Source organism: Trachymyrmex septentrionalis, unplaced genomic scaffold (assembly GCF_001594115.1).
Source record: "Trachymyrmex septentrionalis isolate Tsep2-gDNA-1 unplaced genomic scaffold, Tsep1.0 scaffold44, whole genome shotgun sequence".
NCBI classification, from domain to species: domain Eukaryota; kingdom Metazoa; phylum Arthropoda; class Insecta; order Hymenoptera; family Formicidae; genus Trachymyrmex; species Trachymyrmex septentrionalis.
In genome coordinates, this window is record NW_017305611.1 from 1922731 (window position 1) to 1929504 (window position 6774).

The window sequence follows — 6774 nt, forward strand, 5'->3', positions numbered from 1 at the left end:
TCTCCTAATCCTAGCGTTTAATTAATTATTGTTACCGTCGTAAAAAATTGCGATGTCATATTGTTACCATAAAATGTAATGGCAAAAGTAACGGCGTTAATTACTCCCCATCCCTGACAATTCCGTCAAAATACATCCTGTAATTCCTTATATTAAAAAAATGCCTATGATTGATTAAGCGGGATGCAGATACGGTAGACCAGAGCAAGCTAACAGCACGCGATACACGAGAGCGCGAAAGAACGAGATCGTGAAGCAGTGCAGCGGTGCAATCAACGCGAACCAACGGAGGCGCATCGTCTGAACTGCGTGATCATTCACTCGGAAACGAGAAAACCCTTAACCCGATATCACGTAATCCTGCAACTCACGAACTTCTCCCGACGGTGAGGTTGCCCGACACTTCCATATCGGAGGTCATATCGGTGTCAGGAGATCTCCGATAACGCCACGAGTTGCGACACGCGGTGCGCATCGCGCGTTTCATGCGCGTTACAATCTTCGCTTGTATTACCTCCGTGGGATTCGCCTGCTCGCTCGTCACACGGCAAGCGACGACGGCGAATCCGTATCGAGGATCACCACGCCCGCGAGTTATCACCGGCCAGAGAACGATAATAAATGTGACGATGACGAGTTGGCGGGGCGCGTAAAGAGACACGAGAGCAACGATTGGCAACGACGGGCCAAGCATTCACCTCCTCCACCTCCTCTTTCCTCCTTCTCTTTAGTCTCTCCTCCGTTGGATTTATGAATACCGCCGGGTGTAAAGGGACCGTACCTGCTTCCTGGTTGTAAAGGGAGATATATGCACCTTATGGGACGTCGTACATTAAACCGAGAACGGCCTTTGATGGTACTTATATGTACACGTAATATCGCGAATGTGTTAAGTGTACGTAGAGATACGTTACGTGCACTTATGTAGCAATAAGTTCGGATATATTTTGATAGCTCTTGATAGCCCTTGGTAACGTGAGGGAGATACAGTTTAGAATTGCGATAACACATAATCAGAACCTCAATACTCGAGATAATGTATTATACCGAAATATATATATGGAACGAACGGTTTTGCTAAAATATTTTTAAATTTAGCTAGATATAGATCTAAAAATAAATCTCGCTAAACTATCGATATAATTATGTAGAACACTCAAATTGACTGCTAGTATGTCAAAAGTTTTTACAGTTATTGTTTATTATGCATGACTTCTTTCAACAAGATTTTCAGATCCATATCTACTGAAATTTTTGTAGTATCTACTTAAATACTTTAGCAAAATACATCGTACTTTAAATGATATTAATTACGCGTAATATTATTTTGCAAAAATTTCAATTCATTCTCACGTATATAGAATGTGCACAAACGTAACGTTATCTAAAAAATTATAGTCGTATATAACGATACGCATAAATGTAAATAGCAATGGCAGTTAAACACAAAAATAAATTTTCTTGCGCCCCAGGCGCTTTCCCAGCTCTATTTTCTTTGTAATGTAATAATAGCAAGCGCAAAGGTGAGGATTGTGCACGTAGTTCATCAAACGTAATTAAGTTCGTGACTGTAAGAATGTGGCATTGTCAATAATAATATCGTAGCTGTTTTGTTTTTACGGTGCGCGAGTTACACACTGTATCGTCTTATCATGCCGCATGGTTTTTAATTAAAATTCACAAGGTAACTTCACTGAGGCGCTGAGCGAGCGCATTTCAAATTCGCCAGACAGCCGACTAATAAAACGCGCAGCAATATGCACCGTGTGAAACAATTCTCCTCTTTGAGAAAAAAAAAAGTGACGAAAGTTAAACTAATTCCGCAGCCGAATAAACGCGGCGATATTATGCTCGTATGTATTATACGTGAGATTTTCGAAAACGCTTATGGAACATTTGTCGATGGCGACATTACAATGCTATTATCAGGCTGTTACCGCTCTGCTTTTCCGTTTAAATAGCAGACAGTAGTTTAATGAAGCAAGCAAATATATGTGTAGTTTAATATGTAGTTCGTATTTCGTCGCCTCTAGCGAAACTGCGTGGATATTTAATTAATCTCGCTTGCAATTAAGCGAATCTCGTATTATAATTCTGTTAAAAATCGGGAGCACGTCTGGCTCTACCTCTCGATAAATTTTTGCATACGCATGCGCTGGCTCTTCTGTGAAATATAATATGTCCCTTCTATCGAATATCGCCCTGTTAGTATGAAATTTTAGGTCCTTTGAGAAACTCGAAATCAATTTTCTGCAGCGAAAAAACTTTTAGTACCAATTATTTATAACTCGCATAAAATTCTACATGGGTAATTTATTTTAAACAATTCAGTTCGCTGTTTTCAATTTCGTTTTCCTGCGGTGAAGTATGATTGGTCGTTTTTTTTACGAGGAGCAGCATTGAAAAATGTGAACGCGGATTGTTAACGTGTCACAGGAATATCCGTATAAATGTCGATCTACCACGTCGTGAAACCCTGGAAATTCTCACAACGGAGAGAGTCCGGACCTTTTGATATTCCGTGTGATCGACTGCTGCATATCTTCCACATAGTGGAGGAAAAGCTCAAGAGCTGGAGAATTCCGATTTCCGTGGCGATCGGAACGAGACCGAACTTTGGCACTCTTCCTGAATGCCGATGAAACAGATGCAATTTCAAGCGCACGAGAAGCCAGTAGATTGGATACAAGGGTGGTGGTGGTGGCGGCGTCACAACTGCGGCAGTGATCGAAAAAAAAAAAAAAAAAAAAAAAAATAGATGCTCGACCTAGTTCTCTCTAGGCGGTTTCTGCACTGCGTACTCCGTTCTGTCGCGCGTATGATCTTATACAAGTTTAGCGACGTGCGAGCAGTTTAGCAACGTGATTGTTCTCAACAGTGCGCAGTATATGCGGAGGAAACAAGCGCAAAAGCTGCTTTGCACACAAGCATTTGCGGAACCGGGACGTGTCGCTGAGATTGGGCGACACTTACGGGCGAAGAACTTGAGCGCAAAGTTTCTAACATTACTGCAACGTAGATACGCAAAGGCAATCTTAAACTGAGTGTAAACTAGCGGTGGAACAGTATCCTTTAATGCAGGGTTGCTCGCGAGTAACTCTTAGACATCGTGTTTCACGGTATGTATTATATACAACGGTATATTCTTCTTTATTTACCCAAGGATGATATATACTTAACCCTTTCAGACCTGATTTTAGTGGAGTCATGTTAAGAAAATTTTCTTAATTCGATTCAAGAACACTTTGGTAAACAATTCGTATTGAAAAATTAATTTTTTCAAAACTTTAATTATATTTTTTTCAACATATAACATTATTGTATCTGCTCTCAGATGATGTCGATAGAATTAAATAATTTGAATAATGCCTTCAAATTTGATGTAAATTACTATGTACACAAGATCTGAAGGGGTTAAGTTTAAAACATACCGTTCAATTATCCTTCTATCAATTATACCTGCAGGACTTGTTCTCAAAGTAGCTTATATGTTTCCAAGTAGCTCATATGTATAATTAAATACTTCTGCTTCTTCTCTTTTTACAGTTGATGTAATCTTCACTCTTGCTTGTCTCTTTGATTCAATTTATTTAATCGAGAGTACGATCTCCTGCACTTTGTAGAATTTTATCGAGCTAAGTGAATATCTCGATGTTCATATTTAATATCGTTTTACCCCTGCAGCTTGGGATCAAATATTTCATGTTCTAAATAATTTGATAACTTGAACTTTCTACCGCAAACTTTAGTTAACATTAAGTAAGGCTAGACTTTCCATCAAGTTTTCCGCTGACAAGAATTCTGTAGCAGTTTTAAGCACAAATCGCACCAAATATACATATAGTTGCGGACCGTATTCGCGTACAAACGAGTGACAGGAGTTGTTATAGTGAACGCAAATGTATTCGCAGCCGTGATTAATGCCAATCAAGTGACGATTTCGCGTTCTGAATTCGGGATCTGGTTAACGCCAGAAATCAATAGACCCGCAAACCGAACCGATTAAGGATGCACGGGCGAGTGGAACCGCAAATCTAGAAATGCAACGTGGGTGGTGTTTCGGTCTGAATGCAGGATGACTAGAATTCCATAACTAGTTACATCGTTTTACATTCCTGCGCCCATACCGTAGCTCTACTGTCTTACTGGCCGAACGTCATGTACATAAAATATATTCTTGGCAAGAACGATACAACGGCAAATAGCTCCATCGATTACGCATTTATCATCAAACATATAACATCGTATAATGGATCGTATCTCCATATTTTAAATTTTTATTTTACATCTTTTAAAAATACGCGATATCGATTTTCAAAATTGCGACTTCTAATATCGTGGACGAGTGAAAATACATTATAATTTAACTATTTATTACGATGTAGACTCGTTCAATTCTTCCTTTCGTAATTAATTTATGTTTAACTTCTAAAGCTGAATACATTTTGCGGAAAGTCTTGTAACACTGACGAAATATTTTTTATATGGATGAAAATAATAGAAAATGACGGAATGGATATAAAGCTGCGCGATAATATTGACTTAGCCCAATTTTCCGAGCGCTTTCCCGACGAGACGATGCTTCATCCAGGGAGCTCGCTCGGAAAGCGACATAGTCACGGAAAAGCCATCGAGTCACGCGTGCAATGAATTAAACGGTTTTCAAGCTCATTAAGAAGCTCAATAAGAATGGTACGTATTAATGATTTGCCGCATACAAACATGCGTATACACGTATCTACACACGCACATATATATATTTATACATACAACGATTCGCGATCCTTGATGACTACGCGTGCCGATATCTGTCTTCGCTTAATAAGATCGACACCGAATATCCATCGAAGAGTAGACTGTCAAAGTTTCTCCTCGCCCGACAACGAATCGATTCCGCTGACTAGCGGTCTATGAATAGCGCAAAATCCGGATTAAGAAATGGATCGAACGACCCTGCGGAACAGGAGGAGGCAAGAGTAACGTGGCGTCGCCCAGAGGACGCGTTTCTCCAAATAAAATATATAAAAGTTTGCGAAAACGACGTGACCTATATATACCGAAGGGATCCTTAAATCTTCGCGAAAACCTTCTTAGTTAAAAGAATGTATTGATTCCCTATTAAAATGAATACAGTCTTTACAATTAGGCATCGTACGCTTCGTACTACAGCGTTGTTTAGAAAGTGCCCTAAATCTAATATACGAATGTCCTTTTCACAATCGATTTCTTCAATTCAATCAATTTAGCTGTAGTAATTACAGTTTTTAAGTTTATCGATAAATAGTTATTGATTCAAAGGAGCTTCTTGCAAATTAACATAAAAGGTAGAAGAAAAAAACGACAGATATGTTTGTTACAACTTTTAGTACAACTTCTGTAGAGATACATAAGTATGTCATGCTAGAATACGAGTGACCCGAATAATTCTATTATTATAAATGGTTAACCATATAATTCTCTTCCAGATTATATTTTCAAATTTCACCGAAAGATCCACCGAGAATAAATGTCTAGTACCTTTAATGTTAAGCTTCAAGCTCGGAGGAATACGGCTGTGCATCTAAATTAGAGGCGTGTAAGTCTTGACAAAGCTACAGAATAGTGTGCAGAGAGGTTTCCTTAATTTTCTCCTATCATCCCTTAACTGTACACAGAGAGCATCATGCGCGAGTTTACGAGCACCGACTGCAAGCTTCGTAGCTTGCTTTGACCATTTTACACTCGTAATACAGTCTACTTTAGCTTTGTTCTCTAATTTTCAAGAGGATACCCAAGAACGTATCCATTTGTCTATTGTGAAATCATTTTTCGTGAAAAGAAATATTTTCCCAAAGAATTCTCTCAATCACGAAAACGTAGGTGAAGATAAAAATAAAAATAAAGAACATATCGGAACATTTTCTGCGTAAATCATTTTTGTGCAACATTTTCACAGAAAAATATTCGCTAAAAAAGGTTATAATACACATGGACGTTGTTGTAATAAAAAAATATATCTTACAAAATTTGATTATCGGCAATCAAGTCTTTTGTCTCCAGAGTTGTCCGTAGAGACAGAAATCGTCGAAATGAAAAAAAGTGAAAAAAGATTTAATTCTAATTATTTCCTAAATCATTTAAAAACTTGATAACGATGATGCAATAACTGAGAGACACTCACCGTGATTATCCCGAATCGCACTCTTTCCTGGACAAGTCCCCGAGGGTGTCTGGTATCACTTGGTTAGTTCAAGTCCTCTCGTCCTAGAGCACTCGCAGCAGTTTCTTCTCGCACATTGTCGTCTTTTTCTTCAATCCCTTCGCCTTTCACAGTTCTTTTCAAAAGAGAGCTAGATCAGGATATATCGCTGCCTTGTCCTTTCACGATTTCCTGGCGAACGTGATCGACACTCGCACGGGATCCCAATCGAAGGGTCGATCCCGTGCGGATCGCGGCAAGCAAGAGAGAGAGAGAGAGAGAGAGAGAGAAAAGAGAGAAAGCGAGGAGATATCTCGAAAGCTCCGCTTCACACGAAGCGCAGTGGAGAACTGAGCGAAGTGCCGGCCGGTCGAGCAACCAGGCGGGCTTTTCCGAGAGCGGTTTAACCAATCGCGACTTCTCTCTCACCCCCACGTATCTTTTGCGCGCTCTCTCTCTCTCTCTCTCTCTTCCTCTCTCTCGAGCTCCCTTCTCTACCGCGACGCGATAGACGCACCGTTCGCCGGTATTACGACGAGAGTTGCTTGCCGCCGCAACCCCCACAGGTGTATAATCTTTCTGCAACTAGGAGAGAT

At 39.8% G+C, this 6774-nt stretch overlaps 1 protein-coding gene across 1 annotated transcript in view; it reads right to left on the minus strand.

Moving 5' to 3' along the window:
* LOC108751438 (serine-rich adhesin for platelets) overlaps window positions 1-6774 on the minus strand; it is a 51741-nt gene that overhangs the window by 37392 nt on the left and 7575 nt on the right. Inside the window, exon 2 of the mRNA XM_018491645.1 lies at window positions 6161-6329. The gene's annotated coding sequence lies outside the window, so the exon portion shown is untranslated. The remainder of the gene's footprint in view (window positions 1-6160; window positions 6330-6774) is intronic.